Raw genomic sequence first — 25,818 nt, 5'->3', positions numbered from 1 at the left:
ATCTCTTCAAATATTTATTCTGATCAATTCAGAATATTTTCTCTGTTCATTCCTCACAGTCCATTGTCCAATGCCTGAAAATAGTTGCTTTTTATATTTTGCCCAGTGTTACAAGTGTTTATGTGGGGTATGTCTAATATTAACTATTCCATCATGGCCAGAAATAGTGTATATTTTAATGGGTTTATTTTCCTGCTCCCCTACCAGAGTAAAGAGTTCATCTATGTTGTTTTTATCTATTTTATGGCATCAATATAAGTGAACATATTCACTGAAAGAAAAGTGATTTTTCATCAATGTGAATTTTCTTCAGTGTAAATGATTACTTGAAGACATTGTTTTATGATCCTATCATCAGACAATTCAAGGTATCATCAGTACATGTATTGGAAAATATATCAAAATTCTCTAAATCCCAGGGCTGAATTTCAGTTAGTACACACTGATACATATATGATCTTTAAAAATCCTACTTGTGTTTAATGTACTTTCCCTACATACTGTTTATGTAAGAACAATGAATTCAGTCTGTTTGTATTAATTTATTTATTCCTTATTTCTAACTTTTAATATAAGGGATATATTTTTAAATAGTGTAAGCCTTTAGTTTACATTTAAGTTAATTTTATTATATTTGTTCATTAGTCATTCACAGCAAAGTAAATTCCAATTAACTAATTCTAGTTTTCTATTTTATATCAATTATTTTTAGCCCCATAAAACTTTTTGTTATATAGCACTTACAATTTTCAGTCAAAGGTCTTTTGAGGTAAATTTACGCTTTTTGTTTATTTCCTAGCCTTAGGAAAAACACTTTATCATTTTATTGCAAGTTAAATTAAGAACTATAAAACTATATGATTTATATGTATTCATACAGCTATATGTATACATATATCCCCATATCTCCTCCCTCTTGCATCTCCCTCTCCCCCTCCGTATCCCTCCTCTCTGGGTGGTCAAAAAGTACTGAGCTGATCTCCCTGTGCTATGCAGCTGCTTCCAACTAGCTATCTATTTTACATTTGGTAGTGTGTATATGTCCATGCTACTCTCTCACTTTGTCTCGGCTTACCCTTCCCCCTCCCCTTGTCCTCAAGTCCATTCTCTACGTCTGCATCTTTATGCCTCTCCTGCCCCTAGGTTCATCAGAACTATTTTGTTTTTCTTTTTTTTTCTTTTAGATTTCATTTATATGTGTTAGCATATGATACTTGTTTTTCTCTTTCTGACTTACTTCACTCTCTATGACAGACTCTGAGTACATCACCTCACTGCAAACAACTAAATTTTGTTTCTTTATATGGCTGAGTAATATTCCATTGTATATATGTGCTACATCTTCTTTATCCATTCATCTGTCAATGGACACATAGGTTGCTTCCATGTCCTGGCTATTGTATATAGTCCTGCAGTGAATATTGTGGTGTATGACTCTTTTTGAATTATGGTTTTCTCAGGTTATATGCCCAATAGTGGGATTGCTGCATCATATGGTAGTTCTATTTTTAGTTTTTTAAGGAACATCCATACTGGTCTCCATAGTGGCTGTATCAATTTACATTCCCTCCAACAGTGCAAGAGGGTTTCCTTTTCTCCACACCTTCTCCAGCATTTATTGTTTCTAGATTTTTTGATGATGGCCATTCTGACTGGTGTGAGGTGATACCTCATTGTGGTTTTGATTTGCATTTCTCTAATAATTAGTGAGCTAGGCTTCCTTTCATGTGTTTGTTGGTAATCTGTATATTTTCTTTGGAGAAACATCTATTTAAGTCTTCTGCCCATTTTTGGATTGGGTTGATTATTTTTTTGATATTCAGCTGCATGAGCTGCTTGTATATTTTGGAGATTAATCCTTTGTCAGTTGCTTCGTTTGCAAATATTTTTCTCCCATTCTGAGGGATGTCTTTCATCTTTTTTATGGTTTCCTTTGTTGTGCAAAAGTTTTTTATGTTTCATTAGGTCCCATTTGTTTACTTTGTTTTTATTTCCATTTCTCTAGGAGGTGGGTCAAAAAGGATCTTGCTGTGATTTATGTCATAGAGTGTTCTGCCTAAGTTTTCCTCTAAGAGTTTTAGAATGTCTGGTCTTACATTTAGGTCTTTAATCCATTTTGATTTTATTTTTGTGTATGGTGTTAGGAAGGCTTCTAATTTCATTCTATTACATGTAACTATCCAGTTTTCTCATCACCACTTATTGAAGAAGCTGTCTTTTCTCCATTCTATATTCTTGCCTCCTTTACAAAAGATAAGTTGACCATATGTGTGTGTGTTTGTCTCTGGGCTTTCTATACTGTTCCATTGATCTATATTTCTATTTTTGTGCCAGTACCATACTGTCTTGATTACTGTAACTTTGTAGTATAGTCTGAAGTCAGGGAGCTTAATTCCTCCAGCTGCATTCTTCTTTCTCAAGATTGCTTTGGCTACTTGGGGTCTTTTGTGTCTCCATACAGATTTTATGTTTTTTGGTTCTAGTTCTGTGAAAAATGCCATTGGTAGTTTGATAGGGATTGCATTGAATCTGTACATTGCTTTGGGTAGTATAATCATTTTCACAATGTTGATTCTTCCAATCCAAGAACATGGTGTATCTTTCCATCTGTTTGTATCATCTTTGATTCTTTCATCAGCATCTTATTGTTTTCTGCATACAGGTCTTTTGTCTCCTTAGGTAGGTTTATTCCTAGGTATTTTCTTCCTTTTGTTGCAGTGGTAAATTGGGAATGTTTCCTTAATTTCCCTTTCAGACTTTTTGTCATTAGCGTATAGGAATGCAAGAGATTTCTGTGCATTAATTTTTTTATCCTGATACTTTACCAGATTAATTCATTAGCTCTAGTAGTTTTCTTGTAACATCTTTAGGATTCTCTATGTATAGTATCATGTCATTTGCAAACAGTGACAATTTTACTTCTTCTTTTCTGATTTGGATTCCTTTTATTTCTTTTTCTTCTCTGACTGCTGTGGCTAAAACTTCCATAGCTATGTTGAATAATAGTGGCAAGAGTGGGCAAGCTTGTTCTGTTCCTGATCTTAGAGGAAACGGTTTCTGTTTTTCACCATTAAGAATGATGTTGGCTGTGGGTTTGTCATATATAGCCTTTATTATGTTGAAATAGGTTCCCTCTATGCCTACTTTCTGGAGAGTTTTTATCATAAATAGGTGTTGAATTTTGACAAAAGCTTTTTCTGCATCTATTGAGATGGTCATATGGTCTTTATCCTTCAGTTTGTTAATGGTGTATCACATTGATCAATTTGCATATATTGAAGAATCCTTGCATTCCTGGGATAAATCATAGTGTATGATCCTTTTAATCTGCTGTTGGGTTCTGTTTGCTAGTGCTTTGTTGAAGATTTTTGCATCTATGTTCATCAGTGATACTGACCTGTAGTTTTCCTTTTTTGTGACATCTTTGTCTGGTTTTGGTATCAGGGTGATTACGACCTTGTAGAATGAGTTTGGGGGTGTTCTTCCCTCTGCTATATTTTGCAAGAGTTTGAGAAGGATAGGTGTTAGCTCTTCTCTAAATATTTGATAGATTTCCCTGGCGAAGCCATCTGGTCCTGGGCTTTTGTTTGTTTGAAGGTTATTAATCACATTTTCTGTTTCATTGCTTGTGACTGGTCTGTTTATATTTTCTATTTCTTCCTGGTTCAGTCTTGGAGGGTTGTACCTTTGTAAGAATTGGTCCATTTCTTCCAGGTTGTCCATTTTATTGGCATATAGTTGCTTGTAATAATCTTTCATGATCCTTTGTATTTCTGTGGTGTCAGTTGTTTCTTCTCCTTTTTCATTTCTAATTCTGTTGATTTGAGTCTTCTCCCAGTTTTTCTGGATGGGTCTGATTAAATGTTTATCAATTTTGTTTATCTTCTCAAAGAAACAGCTTTTAGTTTTACTTTTTTTTGTTTATTTTGTCTATTGTTTTCTTTGTTTGTATTTCATTTACTTCTGCTCTGATCTTTTTTTTTTTTTTTTCCATACACAGACCTCTCACTGTTTTGGCCTCTCCCATTGCAGAGCACAGGCTCTGGATGCGCAGGCTCAGTGGCCATGGCTCATGGGCCCAGCCGCTCCATGGCATATGAGATCCTCCCAGAATGGGGCATGAACCCGTGTCTCCTGCATCGGCTGGTGGACTCTCAAACACTGCACCACCAAGGAAGCCCTGCTCTGATCTTTATGTTGTCTTTCCTTCCCCTAACTTTAGGGTTTTTTTTTGTTCTTCTACCTCTAATTGCTTTAGGTGTAAGGTTAGGTTGTTTATTTGACATGTTTCTTGTTTCTTGAGGTAGGTTTGTGTTTCTATAAACTTCCTTCTTAGAATTGCTTTTGCTGCATCCCATCATCGTGGGTCATCGTGTCTCTATTGTCATTTGTTTCTAGGTATTTTTTGATTTCCTCTTTGATTTCTTCAGTGATCTCTTGGTTATTTAGTAGCATATTGTTTAGCCTCCATGTATTTATATATTTTTTAGTTTCTTTCCTGTAATTGATATCTAGTCTCATAGTGTTGCGGTTGGAAAAGATACTTGATATAATTTCAATTTTCTTAAATTTACCAAGGCTTGATTTGTGACCCAAGATATGATCTATACTGGAGAATGTTCCATGAGCACTTGAGAAGAAAGTATATTCCCTTGTTTTTGGATGGAATGTCCTATAAATATCAGTCAAGACAATCTTTTCTAATGTGTCATTTAAAGCTTGTGTTTCCTTATTGATTTTCATTTTGGATGATCTGTCCATTGGTGAAAGTGGGGTGTTAAAGTCTCCTACTATTATTGTGTTACTGTCAATTTCTCCTTTTATGGCTCTTAGCATTTGCCTTATGTATTGAGGTTCTCCTATGTTGGGTGCATAAATATTTACAATTGTTTTATATTCTTCTTGGATTGATCCCTTGATCATTATGTAGTGTCCTTCTTTTCTCTTGTAATAGTCTTATTTTAAAGTCTCTATTGTCTGATATGAGAATTGCTACTCCAGCTTTCTTTTGATTTCCATTTGCATGAGATATCTTTTCCATCCCCTCACTTTCAGTCTGTATGTGTCACTAGGTCTGAAATTGGTCTCTTGTAGACAGCATATATATGGGTCTTGTTTTAGTATCCATTCAACCAGTCTGTGTATTTTGGTTAGAGGATTCAATCCATTTACATTTAAGGTAATTATCAATATGTATGTTCCTATTCCCATTTTCTTAATTGTTTTGGGTTTTTGTAGGTCTTTTCCTTCTCCTGAGTTTCCTACCTAGAGAAGTTCCTTTATCATTTGTTGTAAAGCTCGTTTGGTGGTGCTGAATTCTCTTAACTTTTGTTTGTCCATAATGGTTTTAATTTCTCCATCGAATCTCAATGAGATCCTTGTTTTTAGAGCAATCTTCATTGTGGGTTTTCCCCTTTCATCACTTTAAATATGTCCTCCCTTCTGGCTTGCAGAGTTTCTGCTGAAAGATCAGCTCTTAACCTTATGAGGATTCCCTTGTATGTGATTTGTTGCATTTCTCTTGCTGCTTTTAATATTTTTCTTTTTATTTAATTTTTGATAGTTTGATTAATATGTGTCTTGGTGTGTTTCTCCTTGGATTTATTCTGTATGGGACTCTCTGTTCTTCTGGGACTTGATTAACTATTTCCTTTCCCATATTAGGGAAGTTTTCAACTGTAATTGCTTCAAATATTTTCTCAGTCCTTTTTTTTTTTCTCTTCTACTTCTGGGACCCCTATAATTCGAATGTTGGTGTGTTTAATGTTGTCCCAGTGGTCTCTGAGATTGTCCTCAATTCTTTTCATTCTTTTTTCTTTATTCTGCTCTGCATTAGTTATTTCCACTATTTTATCTTCCAGGTCACTTATCCGTTCCTCTGCCTCAGTTATTCTGCTATTGATTCCTTCTAGAGAATTTTTAATTTCATTTATTTTGTTCTTCCTCACTGTTTGTTTGCTCTTTAGTTCTTCTAGGTCCTTGTTAAATGTTTCTTGTATTTTGTAAGCGCTTAAAACTAAACTAAGATAAACATAAAAATCAGAGACAAATCAGTTGCAGACAGCAAACCCCAAGTCTACAGCTGCTCCCAAATTCCACCACCTCAATTTGGGGAACATATGTTTTCTTCTCAGGTATTCCACAGATGCAGCATACATCAAGTTGATTGTGGGCATTTAATTCACTGTTCCTCAGGCTGCATGGAGAAACTTCCCTTTCTCTTCTTTGTTCGCACAGCTCCTGCATTCAGCTTTGGTTTTGGTCCCACCCCTGTGTGTAGGTCATCTGCAGGCACCTGTTACCCACTCACATAGGAGTGGGTTAAAGCAGTGGCTGATTAGGGCACTCTTGCTCACTCAGGCTGGGGGGAGGGAGGGGTATGGTAGTTATAATTGGTATGCAGGGTGAGCCTGTGGCAGCAGAGGCTGGTGTGTTGTTGCAACAGCCTGAGGTATGCCATGTGTCCTCCCAGGGAACTTGTCCCTGGATCATAGGACCCTGGCAGTGGCGAGCTGCACAGGCTCCTGGCAATGAGCGGGAGGGGTGTGGATAGTAACCTGTGCTTGCACACAGGATTCTTGGTGGCAGCAGCAGCAGCAGCAGTGTTAGTGTTTCATGCCTGTCTCTGTGGTCTGAATTGATAGCTGCAGCTCATGCCTGTTTCTGGAGCTCACTTAGGCTGTGCTCTGCTTTCTGTGGGCACACAGGAAAGGGATCCCCTCTCTTTGCACATCCCAAAACAATGGTCTCTTGCCTCTTAACCAGGTCCAGACTTTTTCCCAGACTCCCTCCCAGCTAGCCGTGGCGCACTAGCCCCCCTCAGGCTGTGTTCACACAGCCAACCCCAGTCCTCTCCCTGGGATCTGACCTCCGAAGCCTGAGCGTCAGCTCCCTGCCCCCATCTGCCCCAGTGGGTGAGCAGACAAACCTCTCAGACTGGTGAGTGCTGGTTGGCACTGATCCTCTGTGCAGGAATCTCTCTGCTTTGCCCTCTGCACTCTTCTCCTTTGCTGCACTCTCCTCTGTGGCTCTGATGATTCCACCCTGCCCACCCCCCATCTCTGCTGGTGAATGGGGTTCCTAGTGTTTGGAAACTTTTCCTCCTTCACAGCTCCCTCCTTGAGGTGCTGGTCCCATCCTTATTTTTTTTCTCTGTTTTTTTCTTTTTTCTTTTGCCCTACCCAGGTATGTGGGGATATTCTTGCCTTTTGGGAAGTCTGAGGTTTTCTGCCAGCATTTAGTAAGTGTTCTGTAGGAGTTGTTCCACAGGTAGATGTATTTGTGGGGAGGAAGGTGATCTCCATGTCTTACTCCTCCACCATCTTGAAGCCCCCCCCAGTTTATTTTTATTTTATGTTATTTATTTATTTTGTTAGTTTGTTATTAATTATTTATTTATTGGCTGCACCATGTGGCTTGCAGGATCTTAGTTCTCTGACCAGGGATTGAACTCACGCCCTCAGCACTGAAAGCTCGGAACCCTAACCACTGGACTGCCAGGGAGTTCCCCTACATTTGTCTTTATGATTATAAAAATATTGTGTTGTTGAAAAAGACAATCAAATATTAAATAGTCCAGAAAGAATGAGAAAAGGAGAGGAAAATAACATTTATCTCTTCCATTTTATTGGTCCTTAGTATCCTTTTTTTAATCTCTATTTATAACAAGTTTTGATATCAATTTATACTAAATTGATAAACAGAAAAGCTGCATTTTTTTTTCTTTTCTAAAAGTGTCCTAGAAAAATATCTTCTCTTGTAGGTTTGAAAGTGCTTATCTGCCTTCAGATGGTATCTGTTATCTTGTAAGTATATCCGTAGTTGTCTAAAAATATCTTCTAACTTTTTACTCAGAAAAGTCAACTAAACTCAGCAATTTCTTACTTGCACATATTAGGTGCTCAGTAATAAATTAAAGTAATGAATTTGTAGTTTAATAATTATCTCAGTAAATGTCATGAACTTATTATTCTTACCTTTAACATAATATAAAGCCAGAAACACTTTATTACCATTTTGCACAATTAACACATATGTCAATAATTTCTGTACAATATATTCTGTAATTCAGACTTTTCATCACTTTAACACGAGTTCCCTTTTCTCTTCTCCTACTCAGCTTTCTTGGAAACATTACTGAGCCTTCCAGTAAATAAATGTGGTAGTATCTATTTTGGAATTTCTGAATGTAATTGCAACAGCTGTGTTTTATTTCTGGGAGGGATTCATTTTTCAGCTGATAAAATTGTAGGGAAGATGATGAGATAAGTAGAAAGTAAGTAAAAGCTCCAACTCAAGGATGGGAAACATTTTGCTCTTGCTCCCTAAAGATGATGATAAAGAAAATTTGTTTTACCCCTGATGGATGGAATTTTAAGATAGAAACTGTAATAAAGGTATTCAATGATAACTTTCTTTATGCATATTATTGACTTCAAGTTATTGAAATTATTTCAGTAACCATCTCCTAGCCATGATATTCAGGGATATATGTATTCCTGTAGCTTTATATCTTTTTATCAATTTTGTGTATTTTGGGACCATAAACTATGACTTGTATGTAACTCTAATAACTCAAAATGGTATGGAATGTATAGATTGAATAAACATAGAGAATTTATGAATATTATTCTCCAGAAGCAAAATAAATTATGTGCTAGAAAATATTCCCACATCTACCTTGTGCCTTTCATATCTAAGTTTATTGTTATTATGGGATTTCTAATTCCTTAACCATATTTTCTCCAAGGAAAATTTTTGGAACACAATAATTTATGTTTAATTTTTAATTTTTCAAACTGGTCATAAAAATATTTACAGTTTCATACGATCTTTTAGAAACTTGTCATCTCATAATCAATAGGTGGATCATATGTTCCTTCCTCTTGAGTCTGGGCCAACCTTTCTGATACCCCATTAAGAGTCTTGCAGAAGCTAATTATATAACTTCCAAAGCTAGGTCATTAAAATCAATAGAGTACCCATCTGTCTCTCTCTCTCTCTCTCAGAATAACAACCCTCGGAATACATCCACCATACTCCAAAGAACTCTAAGGTACTGGGATTGGAACAAAGCCTCACACCTTCAGCCACATCTGAGATCCCAGCTAATAGCCAACACCAACTTACCAGCCTGGTGAGCAAATCATCTTGGAAGTGGATTTTCCAATCCTTAGCTAAGTTGCCTCAGCTGATGCTACGTGGAACAGACAGACCTTTTCCTTTATTGTGTTCAAATTGCAGATTTGTGAGCAAATAATTAATGGCTGTTGTTTTAAGTCACTAAGCATTGAGGTGGTTTGCTCTTAAGCAACAGATAACCAGAATCATTAAAACAAGAAAAATAAAAGTTGCTAACTCTCAGCAAGATATGCAAATAAAGCTGTAGAAATAAATTCAAAAGATGTTTTGACTCCCCCAGCAGTACATGAAATCTCAGCCTTACCTTTGAGAATCTGCTCATCTCCCATCATTTTTATGAACAATCCACCAACTACCTGGTTGATATGTAATAAATATGAGACATGAGATGCTTTCTATGAAGTTTTAAGTACCAAACTCTGTAAATCAACAACAAAAATTGTGGCATGGCTAAAATTTGCAAAAATAAAGCTGACAAAATTAAACTTTACCTGAGCCCTGTGCTCCTGTAAAACAGGTATGGTCGCCAAGTCTGCCCCTCCCCCATATATTTTCCATACAAAAGATTTTACTACTAAAAATTACCCTCCTCATATCACTTAGATAAGACATTCATAAATGACCCTCTTGTTTATCTGTGACAAGGCCAGATACAGACCTTCCAAATAGTCATCCTGTGTCCCATAAATGATTAACTAAACTTTTTGATTCCACCAACTTTTCTGGACAAAATTCTTACAGTGGAACTTGAACAACCCTTACTCAAAAATACCCTTCTGAAAATCTGCTGATAGCAAAGAAAGCTTTTCTCATATCAACTATCCAATTATGCCACTCTCACTCCCCCACATCCAGTTCTTGCTAGATTTGTTTAGAAAACAAATATCCTCATAAAAAAACAAATTAAAATAAAAACTTTTTCTGCCTCACCTTTGATACTCCTGTAGATCTTCAGGTAAGCTGCAGCTTTCTCTTCATTGCAATAATTCCTTTCCCCTATTATAATAATCTTTTTGAATAAATTATCTCCTTTACTTACATCAGGATTTATTTTCACCTGATAGAGCCAATAGTGATAATTTGAGAATCCTCTATTCCTACATCAAGAAACATCAAAAAACTATCAATTCTATCCAATACCACATTCTATTTGATTCTATCTGATAACTACATCTGAAGTAGATGATGAGCTTCTTGTGAGCAGAAAAGTTGATGTTTTTATCCCTCTGACTAAATTTTGTGATCAATAATTTCAAACTGAACAATTCTTATGAAATTGAGGAATGAAAAATAGGTAGAAAAGATAAATGTGGAAGTTCTGTACATTTTCTCTATACTACTAATCTGTAAAGTTCTTTTCCATGGTTAAAACTGCTTTGTGCATTCAGTAATTTGTCCTGAGAAAACAAAACAAAACAAAACAAAAGCATGAAAGCAAGATTACATTGTGTGCCAAGAATAACCTGTGAGGAGCCGAATATCCTAATCAGAAAAAAAAATAATGTTTTGAATAATTTCTGTGGTATTTGAAATCTGCCAAAAACATAATTAACTCCTCTGAGAGAACACCTAATAAAAGACCAATATCCCCTGACAGGGGGATTGTGGATGTCTCACATTACTATACAACAGGAAGCAGCTCAACATAGAAATTGTGCTACCCACTACCCACTAGACAAGATTTGAGCCCAGATCCTGAAGCCACTACTTGCTAAATGTTTGAGATCAGTAGAGAAGTGAATTTCCCAATCATTTCATGCAACAGTTAATTTGCATGATCAGAAATATACATATTCATTTCAAATGAATTGAAACACACACAATTCAATTTGTGCAGTGGCATACACAATTTAATGTTTACCTGCTTTCTGAGAAAAAAAAAGAAAAAAATTAAAATCTCCTCAAAGCCCTGATTTTTAATGTTTGCCAATGTCTGTGATGTAAATACTCCTACCAGTGCCAGTTTAAAATTACCAACTAGAGACTGACTGGACCCAGCACACCACTCAATATATATGTGCATTTATATATGTGTGTGGGTGTGTATATGTGTAATTCTACATACCTGTGTATTTACATCTACTCACATATATATTCAGTGTATACATTCTATGTATTATATATTTTGCACCTATGTACATTATGTGTGTGTTTTGTATATACTACAGATCAGTAAAAGAAGAAAAGTCTTTCTAAAGTTGGAAATACAGTGATAGATTTTGAATAAAGGTTAAACATGACATTAAGACATGGAACCTCAAGGAACTAACAGCCTTTAAGGAAACTTAGAAAACATCTTATAATAAAAGGTTTGTAATTCCCATACTTCTGTAATACTTATCAATATATATACATTAATACTGAAAATACATATTGAAATATTCTAGTATTTGTATTTCTAAATACATAGAAGCATTAGTTTGATCTCTTGCTCAAATGTCTCACAGATTTCATGTTTTGTGTAAATTCATTGTGAAACTTTCTATTATTTTGGTATGGATTATTGTAGTAAATTTAACTGAATATGATGACAACATAATCAGATAGTGATAAAAATGGCTTTTTTGCATTTGCTTTTAAGAAAAATACATGCAGAGCTTACAAAATCCAGCAACAGGTTGTGGCCAATAGAGCTTTACTGCATGTAATTAAGCCAGTGTCATGTTACTATAGCCAAGTGCTTGAAAAATTGATTGGACCTTTTTTTTTTTTCTTTTTTAAGAGAAGGAAATTGATAAGTCTTTGGAAGGAAAATGGTAATCTGTATTATAATAAAACATATTTATCCAAATGATTGATTTTAAATGGATTTACAAAGAGTGGCTATAATTCCACTGTACAAAACCTGAGTAGAAGATGTTTATAGAATTAAGATGGCTCATAAAAAAGTGGCACTTAACATGCAAAAATCAAGTAAACAGGGCTTCCCTGGTGGCGCAGTGGTTGGGAGTCTGCCTGCCGATGCAGGGGACGCGGGTTCGGGCCCTGGTCTGGGAGGATCCCGCGTGCCGCGGAGCGGCTGGGCCCATGAGTCACAATTACTGGGCCTGCGCGTCTGGAGCCTGTGCTCCGTTACGGGAGAGGCCGTAACAGGAGAGGCCGCGATAGTGAGAGGCCCGTGCACTGCGATGAAGAGTGGCCCCCACTTGCCGCAACTGGAGAAGGCCCTCATGCAGAAGCGAAGACCCAACACAGCCAAAAATAAATAAAAAATGTAAAAAAAAAAAAAATCAAGTAAACATTTCATAGTCAAGTGAATGGCAAAGAAAATGTCCCTTTGCAAGGTTTTTTTGGGCATATTTATATTTTAAAGCAGTGAAATGGGGCAGATCATGTTAGAGTCCTAATAATGTGTAGCTCTTATTGTAGCTCTTATTGTTTCATTTTATTTAATTTTCTTCTTTAAGGTGTTTGTGAATAGATAAATAAAAGATTATTTTAAAAGTGCATCACCAAAAGGAGAAAAATTTGAATAGAAAAAGAATAAAGGATACTTGAGTGCCTCTGTGAAGGCTGTGGGGTTTTTGTTTGTTTTAACCTGATATTGTGAGAATGTCCCAATATACAATTGATTGAATAAAAAGGGGTCATGCCACATCATATAGGTAATAATCCCTGAAAAATCATTTTGGACGACTAGGACTCAAGTCTTAAGAAATGTCACTCTCTGCTTCCTCTCCAGCCCTCTACTTCCTTAACATTGTTGGGTTTCTACTGGGAAGCCATCTTTTCTCTTTCATTCAAGTGGCAGCAATCAGTTTTGAGCTATCTGGAACTAGGGCCCTTAATAAAACAAATCAGAATGACCTGGACTGTTCAGTATATCTTGTGGCTTCCTTGAAACTCCCTAGATCAACTATTTCAGGCTTTATTGGGATTGGACTTGGGAACCTGTCATTTTAACAAATGCTTCAATGATTTTATGTGTATTAGTGTTTGAAAACCTCTAACCCAGAGGAAGATTGAAGTTACCTGTCCTGTGCTCATTACAACTTTGTGGGAATGCTTCATTAACCTCTTTCCAAAAACTGGCTTTAATACTAGCAAAATCATTTAATTAATACAAAATATGGCATAGATGGAAGAATGTGTTTTCATGCCATTTTAACTTGGACATAATATTTAATTTTCTTTCCCATTGAAATGCTTAATGAAAATTGGTCATTTGCTAGAATGTAACATAAGAAAATTAGTGAATAACATAAGAGTCAGAATTCCTAGGTTTTAATATTGACTTGGACACTAATTAGCCTTTTTACCTTAGGCAATTCACTTAAATTTCCTCTTATTTAAAAATTAATTTTTACTATATAAATCATACATGAGTATGTTATCCTCTTGAAAAGGAAAATTCAAATATTATATATGAAGCTAAATTTCCTTTTGACAACCCACCTCAATTTCAGTTGCTTCCCGAATTAGCAGTTATTACTTTGGTTTATATCTATCCAGATATATATACATGGATATATAGATAAATAGATACTGATATAGGTAAAGATAAAAATAAGAATATATATGTATATGTACAAATGCATAGTAGCATTGTATGCTTTAGTTTATAGAGGGCATGTTACTCTACATTTTGTTTATAACTTGATTATTTTATTGAATACTACATCTTCCACATTTTTCTATATTAACCCATTGGAAACATACTTATCCTCCTTAACTGCTGTAAAACATGGATAGCACATAAGTTATTTATCCATTTCATTACTTACAGCATATAGGATATTTATTTTTCCTTGTTTTGTTTTTACTTTTAGTTATCATTATTATTAAAATTAATGTTTCATATAATGTTTTTGTGTGAACTTCCTTGTTAACATATATAAATACTTCTCCAGAGTATATATCTCATCTAGAGTTACTGGGTCAAAGAGTACATACATTTATTTTTTCCCAAATTTACTGAGGTATAATTAATATATAACACTGTATAAATTTAAGGTGCAATGTGTCAATCTGATAGACTTATATATTGCTAAATGATTACCACAGTAATGTTAACACCTCCATCATCCTCACATAATTATGATTACTTTTTTTGTTAAGAACAGTTAAGATCTTCTCTCTTAGCAACATTTAAGTACATAATATAATACTGTTAACTATAATCACTATGCTGTATATTAGATCATCATAATTTATTCATCTTATAAGTGGAAGTTTGTATCCTTTAACCAACATATTTCTCCATTTCTCTCAACCCTCAAGCCCCTGGCAACCACCATCTACACTCTGCTTCTATAAGTGGAGCTTTTTTTATATTCCACATATAAGCAAGATCACACAGTATTTGTCTTTCTCTGTCTGACTTATTTTACTTAGCATAATGCCTTCAAGATCCATCCATGTTGTCCCAAACAGCAGGGTTTCCTTATTTCTCATGGCTGAATAATATTCCACACGTAATACATCACAACTTCTTCTTTTTTTTTTTTGCAGTACACGGGCCTCTCACTGTTGTGGCCTCTCCCGTTGTGGAGCACAGGCTCTGGACACGCAGGCTCAGTGGCCATGGCTCACGGGCCCAGCCGCTCCACGGCATGTGGGATCTTCCCGGACCGGGGCACGAACCCATATCCCCTGCATCAGCAGGCGGACTCTCAACCACTGTGCCACCAGGGAAGCCCACAACTTCTTTATATATTCATTCATTGATAGACACTTAGGTTGTTTCCATGTCTTAGCTCTTGTGAAAAATGTTGTTATGAATGAGAGGGCACATATCTTTTCATTATCCTGTTTTAATTTTCTTTGAATATATACCCAGAAGTGGGATTGCTGGATCATATGATAATCTATTTTTGTTTTTCTGAGGAAGATCCTTACTGTTTTCCATAGTGGTTGTACTAATTTACATTCCACCAGTAGTGCACAAATGTTCCCTTTTCTTCATATGCTCGCCAACACTTGTTATTTCTTGTCTTCTTGATAACGGCCTTTCTAACAGGTGTGATATATCTCATTATGGTCTTGATTTGCATTTCTCTGATGATTGGTGACATTCAGCATCTTTCATGTATGAGTTGGCCATCCATATGTCTTCTTTGAACCTATATCTGTTCAGTTCTCCTGCCCATTTTTTAATCAGATTGTTTTTTTTTTTTTTTGCCATTTAGCTGTATGAGTTTCTTATATATTTTGGATATTAACCCCTTATTAGCTATATGATTTACAAATATTTTCTTCCATTATGTAGTTGCCTTTTTATTTTGTTAATTGTTTCTTTTTCTGTACAGAGTTTTTTAATTTGATATAGTTCCACTCATTTATTTTTGCTTTAGTTTCTTGTGTTTTTAGTGTCATGTTTTCTTCTAGGAGTTTTACAGTTTCAGGTCCTATGATTAAATATTTAATCCATTTTTGAGTTAACTTTCATAAGTGGTTTAAGATAGGGACTTAATAGGTTTAAGATAAGAATAAACTACAAGTTTATTCTTCTAAGGGTGATTATCCAGTTTCCCCAAAACAATTTAGTTTAGAGACTATATTTTTCCCAATTAGTATTCTCGATTTCTTTGTCAGTATTAGTTGACCATATGTGTAAGGGTTTATTTCTGGGCTCTGAATTCTGTCCCAGTTTTCTGTGTGTATATTTTTAGACTAGTACCACTTTGTTTTGGTTGCTATAGCTTGGTAGCAATCAGGATGTCTGAAATCAGGAAGTGTGATGCCTCTGGTTTTGTTCTTCTTTAAGATGGCTTTGGAGATTTGGGGACTTTTATGGTTCCCTAAGAATTTTAGGATTACTTTTGCAATTTCTATGAAAAATGCCATTGACAATTTTTTTTTGTGGTACGTGGGCCTCTCACTGTTGTGGCCTCTCCAGTTGTGGAGCACAGGTTCCTGACATGCAGGCTCAGTGGCCATGGCTCACAGGCCCAGCTGCTCCACAGCACGTGGGATCCTCCTGGACTGGGGCACGAACCTGTGTCCCCTGCATCAGCAGGCGGACTCTCAACCACTGCGCCACCAGGGAAGCCATAAGCTAGTATTTATAATAACGTTCATCCACTACTTATTCTATATTACCTTTGCCTTCAACAAACACCTCAGCTGGTTATGGTTCTTTACCTGATAGAGTGAGTCAAATCTTCATTCTGGAAGAGTTCAAGTCATTAGTATCAGTGCCTGGATTGGGTTGTTGTAATTTTCCATTCACTTTAATAAGAGGGTATGGTAATATCAGAGACACCTTAAGGGATCTCCTGTATTCTAGAATACTCTTTATTTTGTCCATTGTGGAGTAGTAGTCCAATTTTCCCTTGGTAGTCAACACCAGTTACCCCAGCCAACAATGAAATGGCCTTATTTGCTTGTTGATTCAGAAGCATGCAGACTTCAAAGTGATCAGAGGGCAGTCTTAACTTAGAGTTCAGTGGGATTATTGTATCACCTGGTGTAAGCATTCCTCCCTCTTGAAGTAAGACATCTAGGCACATCAGAGAATAAGGTCATGGGAACAGGAAGCAAAAATTTTGCTGGTGGGTCACAAGGGGTAATAGTGAGTGGGTACCACTCTCAGTTCTACTTCTTGATTCCTATCCCGGTGAATCCTGACTATGGGAGAAACAACACCTTATATTCAATGCTTATTCAGAGCATATATAGCCTTTTGAAGAACCTTGCCCCAGCCCTGCTGGGTGTTGCCACTTGGCAGGCACTACAACTGAGTATTCAAAAGGCCATTCTACTCCTCTATCAAACCAGATGCTTTGGGATAGTGGGAAAAATGATAAGAACAGTGTCTTCCATGAGCATTGGCCCACTGTTACACTCCTTTCACTGTGAAGTGAATTCCTTGAACAGTAGTAATGTGAAATACCATGACTCTAGATAAGGCAATCTGTAAGTCCACAGATGATAGTTTTGGCAGAACTATTGTGTACATGGAAAGAAATTCCATATCCAGAGTAAGTGTCTATTTCAGTAAGAACAAAACACTGCCTTTTCCATGATGGAAGCAGTCCAATGTAATCTACCTTCCACCAGGTAGCTGGCTGATCATCCTAGGTAATGGTACCTGGGGGCTCAGTGTTGGTTTCTGATGCTGGCAGATTGGGCACTCAGCAGCGGCTTATGAAAGTCAGGTGCTGAATGGAGTTTTTGCTCAGGTCCCTCTCACACTGTGCCCAGTGATTTTCTGTTCCCATCCTGCTGTAATTTCCCCAGTTCCAGAATGCATAATTGGAATAGATAAACTTATTAGCTGACAGAATCCCCACAATTTGTTACCCAATCTGTGGAGTGAGGGAGATTATGGAGGGTAAGAAAAAGTGGAAGCTGTTAGAACTGCTTATATCTAGGAAAATAGTAAACCTGGAGCAATACTGCATCCCAAACGTATTGCAAAGATTAGTGCCACCATCTAGGACTTGAAAGAGGCAGAGGTGGTGATTCCCACCTCATTACCAAACAATTATATTGTGGGATTTGATTTTATTGTGATTGCACCCCTCCTACCATCTCATTGTGTCTTCTCCTTTGTCCTTGGATGTGGGCTATCTTTTTTGGTGAGTTCCAGTGTCTTCCTGTAGATGATTATTCAGCAGTTGTGATTCTGGTGCTCTCACAAGAGGCAGTGAGCACATGTCCTTCTACTCTGCCATCTTGAACCAATCTTCTCTAATTATTTTTCATTAATAATAATTATAGTACCATTATTTGTATCTCTATTATAGGTTTTTATTTAACCTAATAATTCAAAAAGTTAAATTCTTAAATTAAATATACCCATTTAAAATACTATTATTCTTATCAAATGAAACTGAAGATGAGAAAAGTCAACTATTGTTTACATAAAAAGGTAAAAGTTAGCTTCTATTTTCAGATTTATTTAATTTCAAAGCCCAAGCATTTCATCAACTCTGTAATACTAGCCAGAGTTCCATATTATGCCAAACTATACCACTCCTAACATGATAAAAATTATTGTTCTTAAATGAACTAAACAAGTATCTTTAAGTGATATAAGAGAGATTAGCAATACTAAAAAATTTCAAATTTTTAGTGTGTAACATATATGTATTTTTTCAATTTAATGCAGGTAGTAACTATTCATTGTAGTTACATATTTACAAAATATTATAAAGTGAAATACCTCTCTTATTTGCCATATTACACAAGGGTTTCATACAGGCAGAACAAAGTATTTGGAAAAACATTTATTTCACTCCTTGGTATTAGAAGTCCACACATATTCACAACATTTAAAATTCTCAATACAAAGTATTAAACATTGACAAAGATGTAATGAAAAGGTGCTCTAATATCCACTGTTGGGAAACACCCAAGCCCATAAAATGCAACAAAAAGACCATATATCATTTGTAAATCTTCTCATGTGGTCCTTTTTGAACATCTATCATTTCTGTTATAATAACCATTTCTACCTTACTTTTTGCATCTTCAGACACAGGGGTGGTAAGTGCTCAGCTAGGACTAGTGCTGGTACACTTCACTAGTCTTTTCCCTAAACCCAAACTCTCCTCAAAATTGCTCATTTTGAATGTGCCATCTGTCTCCTAGGACCCTAACTGATACAGGACCATTTTTTATACAAGAGAAGGTAGCCTCAGTGGGTTAGTTTCAACATAGCCGGATGAATGATAAACTCAGGAGCAAATAAGCTTGGTAACATTTCAGATATTATTAAGCATCAAGAAGAGAATAAAATGTTAAAAAAGGGATAAGCAGTAACTCAATTTGTTGGAACTTACTCTAGATGAGGTAGTCAAGGAAGGTCTTTCTGAGTGACATATGGAAAGAATGCTACCTTCTGAGGAGGAAAGAGTTATCAGAAGATCTGGGCCAAAAGTATTCTAGACAAAGGAAATGACAAATGGCTTCCAAATAATTAATAATCTGGAAATCTAACAGCAGTTGAAAGATCAGAGAGATGGAAAGTTAGTGAGAAAGAAAGGAGAAGAAGATAAGGTCAGAGGCTTAAACAGAAGCATATCAGGCAGGTTTATGTTGACCATAACAAAGAGTTTAGAATTTTAAGAGTAATGGGAAACTATTAAAGGTATTTACTTATATTTCAAGGTGACTAGTTGTTTCTTTGAGGAACATTTTTTAACATGTGTGCAACTTTCAGATATAGGCAAGGTTGATATTAGGAAATATTGGGATGTAAGAGAAATGTGTGTGAGACAAATTCTTGCCTCTCCTTCCTAAGCTCTTTCCCCTGCATGCCTCTACTTTTTTATTTCCTCCTCACCTATAGCCTTCACAACTATTCTCCTGCTTCAATCTCAATACACAAGTCACTTAATACCCTCAAGTAGGGACACATGGGGAATCCATAACATTACATACAAAATGTGAAAGCACACATGTGACTGCTGTGGCAACGTGCCACTCAAATCTGCTGTGGGGACTGTACTTTACCAAAGGCTCCAGCTGTTGTACCTTTGGATTCCCCCACTGAGGTAGTGCTTGCCACAGGTTTCTGAGCCAATGATTGATCACAACAAGAATACTTAAGCAGGGACTTCCCTGGTGGCACAGTGGTTAAGAATCTGCCTGCCAAAGCAGGGGACATGGGTTTGAGTGCTGGTTCAGGAAGATTCTACATGCCATGGAGCAACTAAGCCTGTGTGCCACAACTACTGAGCCTGCGCTCTAGAGCCCACAAGCCACAACTACTGAGCCCGCATGCCACAACTACTGAAGCCTGTGGGCCTAGAGCCTGTGCTCTGCCACAAGAGGGCCACAGCAATGAGAAGCCCGTGCACCACACGGAAGAGTAGTCCCTACTCGCCGCAACTAGAGAAAGCCTGCATGCAGCAACAAAGACCCAATGCAGCAAAAAATTTTTTAAAAAAAGATAATTAAGCAGATTCATTACCATGAGATATAGGCATTCCAGCAGGAGACTGTGCCTCAAGGAGTCTTTTTCAGTTGGGTCAAACCTTTGTTGAAACCATGTTGCATCCAAAAATCCTCCTCCTCAACATTCCTTCACTCCTTCTCTCCTTCCACAGGTGTCAGACTGGTGTTATGGTATATAAACACTCTACTCTTCTTTCCCTGCTCCCTTCTATAGTAAACATCTTTAATGTCTCATTCTATCTAGGCACATGCTATTTGGTGGTCCTAAACTAATTCAAATGGCAGTAAGATATTTGAAAAAAACGATGGCAAAATAAAGATTTTTGACATGGTCATCCCTTGTCTGGAAGAAAAAGAAGACTCTATCCTGAATGTAGGAGGACCACCAACAGAACATGATGCAAGATGGCATCCTAAGTGCTAAAGAGTTCTCTTGCAGCTAACCCTTGTAAGCACAATGATTAAGGCATTTTCAATAACTGTGTGTGGGGGGGAGGTTGACAAGATGTAAAAAAATAGCAATATTGGTTGGCTACTAAGTTGAATTAACTCACCGGAAAAGGGTAGTAAGAAACTCACTGTGATTAATAAGCAGTTGAAGTCTGACTGTGAGAGCCAAAAGACTAGTCAAGAGCAGAAACAGCTGAGATTCAACAGATTGAAAAACTGATAGAATCGCAGACATCCAGAGCATTTTAATGCTCATCCAAAGCAGATCTCTTATATTAAAGTCAGGGCCATGGGTGGGAAAACGTGGGGTCCTAACACATGGCATGGGTCTATCTGTATAGAGCCCCTGAGGATAATTGCAGATTCCCTTGAACCTTCCCAGAAGTACCCCATCATTCTCTAATAAGTCTTAACAGTACATTCTGCTGAAAAGACCTCCCTGGTGGCGCAGAAGCTGAATCCACCAAAACTAGAGCTAATTCCAGCATAACATGGCTAAGGGAATGTTGAGCCTGGTAAAGGGGGAAAGAGATTATAGACAAAAGGAGAAGTAGGAATTAGTTAACATGTAATTGAAGGGACCAAATAAGTTACCTTGGGATTGGAGTTTATTATTTGATCAAAGGGACCAGAATGTAAAACTGGATGAACAAGAACAACTTGACTTGGAGTATTTAATCAGAGTGAAACCCTAGATGCTGATACAAACTCACCACTAGATATCACTTAGAGGTGAGGAGAAGTAGCATTATCCAAGATCTTCTGGCAGTCAAGAGAAGGAAAGAGGACAAAAGAAGAGATCATGATGAAATTGCTTATAATGTAAGGCCAGACGAGCCATCAGATGATTATGTTTTACAGGATAGGCCCAAAGAGCACACCCTTCACTGGGGCCATTAGCAATGAGTTTATGAGGAGGGCAACCGCATCACAAAGAGCTTCCGGTGACTGCCTTCTGCAAGTCAGGTATGAAAGTGAGACACCCAGTCACAAAATAGAGCTCATTAATATCCACTGTGAACGATAGGTCCTGAATTAATAGAGGCCAGGTAACAACACTTAATCTTCAGAAGACTGGAGGCTGTAATTATTGTAATGAGCAAACTGGAAGAAAAATGAAGAGATATGACTCATGAAGGCTTTTGGAGATGTTATAGAGTATGCCACACTCAGAGACAAAATAACTTGGCCATCAATAAGGATGCTACTTAACATATGCAATCAAATAAAATTGAGAATGAAGGAGCAGGATGCTGAGGCAGTTGCCCCAATAAAAAACTACAATCCTTTGCTCAGTGGCTGGACCTGAGCCATTGTTCTGATCTGGAATCCAACTACTGAAGGAGTGGTCGGATCCCTAATAGGAAGGAGCCTGCAATACCATAACAGTTAAATACAGAAAGTGGCTTCATCCATCTTCATCCAAGTAAAATTGAACATTGAGGAGAGGGAAATACCCAGACATATCAAGGATTACATACACAGGACCAGAACTGACATTAATAAGCCAAGACTCACAATATCATCATACCTTCTGTTAGAAGGGGACTAAGAGGTGCCAGATTAGTAAATGGATTTCTGGATAAAGTCTGTTTCAAACTGGAATCTCTGGTCTTTTAGGCCCACCCAAAGCATATAATTGAATTGATATACTGAGAAACTGAAGTTACCTGAGCACTGGCAACTTGGAATGTGGAATGAGCTATCATAGTGGGGAATACCAAACAGAAACCTCTGAATTGTGCTGCCTTCCTCTAGCCAAAATAATAAATGAAAAATCATATTCCATTCTATAGATGATGGCACTGATTTGTGCCACCATTAAATGCCTAATAAAGGCGGGGTTGATTCTATCTATCATATTTTGTTTCGTTCTCCCATTCTGACTCCTGAAAAACTCAGATGACTCTTGGAGAAAAACTTTAGACCACTATGATCTCAACCATGTTGTATTCATAATTGTAGCTATTGTGTCAGATGTTTGCTTGTTATGCAACATATTAGGGAACACTTTCTTCTCCATTACAAAGGTGGATCAGAAACACTTTACATTCAGATGGGAATGGACAAGAATATTCACTTCCATTTTTGTTTCAAGTAATATTAACTCCAGTGGTATCTGTCATAATATGGCCTAAATTGATCTGAACAACTTTAATATACCACAGAACATCACGCTCATCTCCTGTCATCTGATCCATTCTTGGTGAATGGTCTTGAGGGTTCTGAACTAGAACTAAGGTAATATCTAATGTATTTTTAACTGGAGAGAATCATTATTCTTCCAAGATTAAAAAAATTATCAAAATATTCCATTTCTCAGAAATGATCTAGGATAGCTGATATAAATCAGGTGTTCTCCAAAACTGTTGTTCATGGCTCAGCTCTTCAGTTAAAAAAAATAAATAACTAAATAAGTAAAAGAGAAATCTGGATAATAAAAAACAGATTGGAAACAAAATAGCAAGTTATAGTCAACATGTTGCTAGCATTTATATCATCAGTACTATAAATATACCACATGTTAATATGTCTACTAAATTATCTCATTAATATTCTTAATTTTACTGTGATAGCCTATTGTAACTTATACAATTAAGTCAAATTTATAGGGAGCTGTTTATTTGCATACTGGCCCTTGTACACAGAGGGCTAGGAGAGACTGAAGAAAGAGGCAAGTCACACAAGATTCACAGGTGGCAGGTTCAATAAGCAAGGGAACTTACATATAAGGCTTGCCTTTGGCAGCCACAAGATGGCTAGATCTCCACTCCTACCCTCTAGAAACTTAAAAGTTTACCTAGAGGCCTTAACTGTTCAGTCACATACAGCATTCCAATGGTCTCAACAATACTGTAGTCTCTCATGGCTAAAACCTTGAAACATCAGCTAGTGTGGAGACAGTGGGCAGATTGTACATCCCAATGACAGGGGAGAAGGTGAGGAGCCTTTGATTGCCCACATCTAGCTCTAGGGTCAACTGGAGGTCACATCCCCTCAATGACCTCCTCCAACAGGAATGTCATTGTTCAGGAAAATTGGAGGAGCTGTATTATATGTGTGTGTATCTATCTATCTTCTATCAGTCTATCATTTATCTATCAGCTCTTATTAATATGAATATAAAGCAGCTTTATTTCAAAAGTAAAGTAAAAGGAATGAAATTGGGTCATTTGTAGAGACGTGGATGAACCCAGAGACTATCATACAGAGTGAAATAAGGCAGAAAGAGAAAAACAAATATCGTATATTAACACATATATGAGGAATCTAGAAAAATGGTACAGATGAACCTATTTGCAAAGAAGAACTAGAGACACAGATGTAGAGAACAAACGTATGGACACCAAGGGAGGAAAGCAGGGAATGGGATGAATTGGAAGATTGGGAATGACATATATACATTACTATGTATAAAATAGATAACTAATGAGGACCTACTGTATAGCACAGGGAATACTACTCAGTGCTCTGTGGTGAACTAAATGGGTAGGAAATCCAAAAACGAGGGGATATATATATATGTAGAGCTGATTCAACTTGCTGTATAGTAGAAACTAACACAACATTGTAAAGCAACTATACCTCAATAAAAATAAATAAATGACAACAAAAACCGAAAGTAAAATAAAAATGTTTTAATGTTTTTGGAAAAGCATAGGCCTAAAGTGCTATGATGTAAATATATACCCACGGTGGAAATATTTGGTAAAAATGGCTAATAAGAGATATGGGGATATATGTATACATATAGCTGATTTACTTTGTTATAAAGCAGAAACTAACACACCATTGTGAAGCAATTATACTCCAATAAAAATGTTAATAAATAAATAAATAAATAAATAAATAAGGATCCAGATCAGGGGGAAAAAAAAAAAGGCTAATATTTATTGAGGGTTTTTAAATGTTACAAGCACTATTCTCAGTGTTCTATACATATTGATGGATTTACTCTTCACAAAAAACTTAAGAGGTAAATACTATTATTGTATTAATTGGGGTGCTGGCAGAAAAAAGATGCCACACTCAAGGTGAATAATTTTTAGAATACATATTAAAGGGAAGAGGGCTATTTAAAAAAACATGAGTGTAGTAAAACCATAGAGGATGGTGCTGTACACTGAAGATTTATGACGGTGTACAGATTGGGAAATGTCAGGAAGCTAAAATTGATAAGGTCTTGGTAATGTCTTAGATATTGTGGACGAGTGAAAGAAAATTATTCCCAAATGTTTTGCTTATGCAGTTGGAGGGATGGACATCCCATTTGCTTGAGGTAATGCTAGGTAATAATAAGATTCAAGAAATTTTTGATTTGAGGGAAGAGAGGGCAAGCCAGTCATACATAAAGTTTGGAGATCATAGAAATCAGGTCAGAGATATAATTTTTTGGTTCCCACAAGCATTTAAAAATGGGGAAAAGTTAAAAGAAGATTTAAGCATATACCCTATGCTATTCCAAGCCAAAAAAGGAAATATACTCTCAAGATTTTTTTAAAAAAAGATACTTCAACTAATCATTGAAGTTGACTTTAAAATTATGATTAAGATTTAGCAATACATAGTTTAAAATTTGACACATTGGTAGAAATAGTGCTTCTATAGCTGTGGAAATTACAACAGCATTTGAGAAATGATTAGACTATAGAATAACAAATATTCCAGCTCTTCATAATATAAAATGAAATGTATCATCACTTTGGTTTCATTACTTTTTCCCACCAGTTTCAATCACTTTTTTATATAGATAGAGATATATTGTCTATTTCTTTAAAGAGTGGATGACTTTGTTCTGTACTAGTGGTTACTAGTGTAACCCACTGGGATTTCTTAATTCAGCGTAAGTGCAAGCGTTTCAGATATATATCCAATGTGATAAAGAAATTGACACTGAGATTGTCACTGAGATGCTCCAAGATTGATGATCCTTCTTAAATATAAGATATCATTACCAATTCAGGGTCACCCAAAAGGAAATCAAGGAACTGTCAAAAGTATCAGACTACTTTTCTCAAAAGAGACATTATCAGAGTTTTGTTATTGTTAGGCTTTTATTCTGTATGTAAAAGTAAAATGAAACATATATATATATTTTTTTTTAAGTAGCTAAACTTAGTGATAATACTTTAAAAAGAAATTATATCTTTTCATTCTTCCTCCTACATTTAAAGTGAAGACTCTCAATAGAATGTTTTTTAAAAAATTAATGCACTTTAGTCTTTTTCGGGACTATATTAAAGCTGAACAATTTATAATAAAATAATGCCTATTACTTGGTAGACTCAATTTCTAAAAAAAGGTTTATCTTTCCATTGCTGTAAATATTTGCAATGTATCTGTTAGATTTAACAATATTTTAAAATATTTACATCATTAAAA

Source organism: Mesoplodon mirus (assembly GCF_964341445.2).
Source record: "Mesoplodon mirus genome assembly, chromosome: 2".
Lineage (NCBI taxonomy): Eukaryota > Metazoa > Chordata > Mammalia > Artiodactyla > Ziphiidae > Mesoplodon > Mesoplodon mirus.
Note: the sequence above shows the minus strand (reverse complement) of the source record.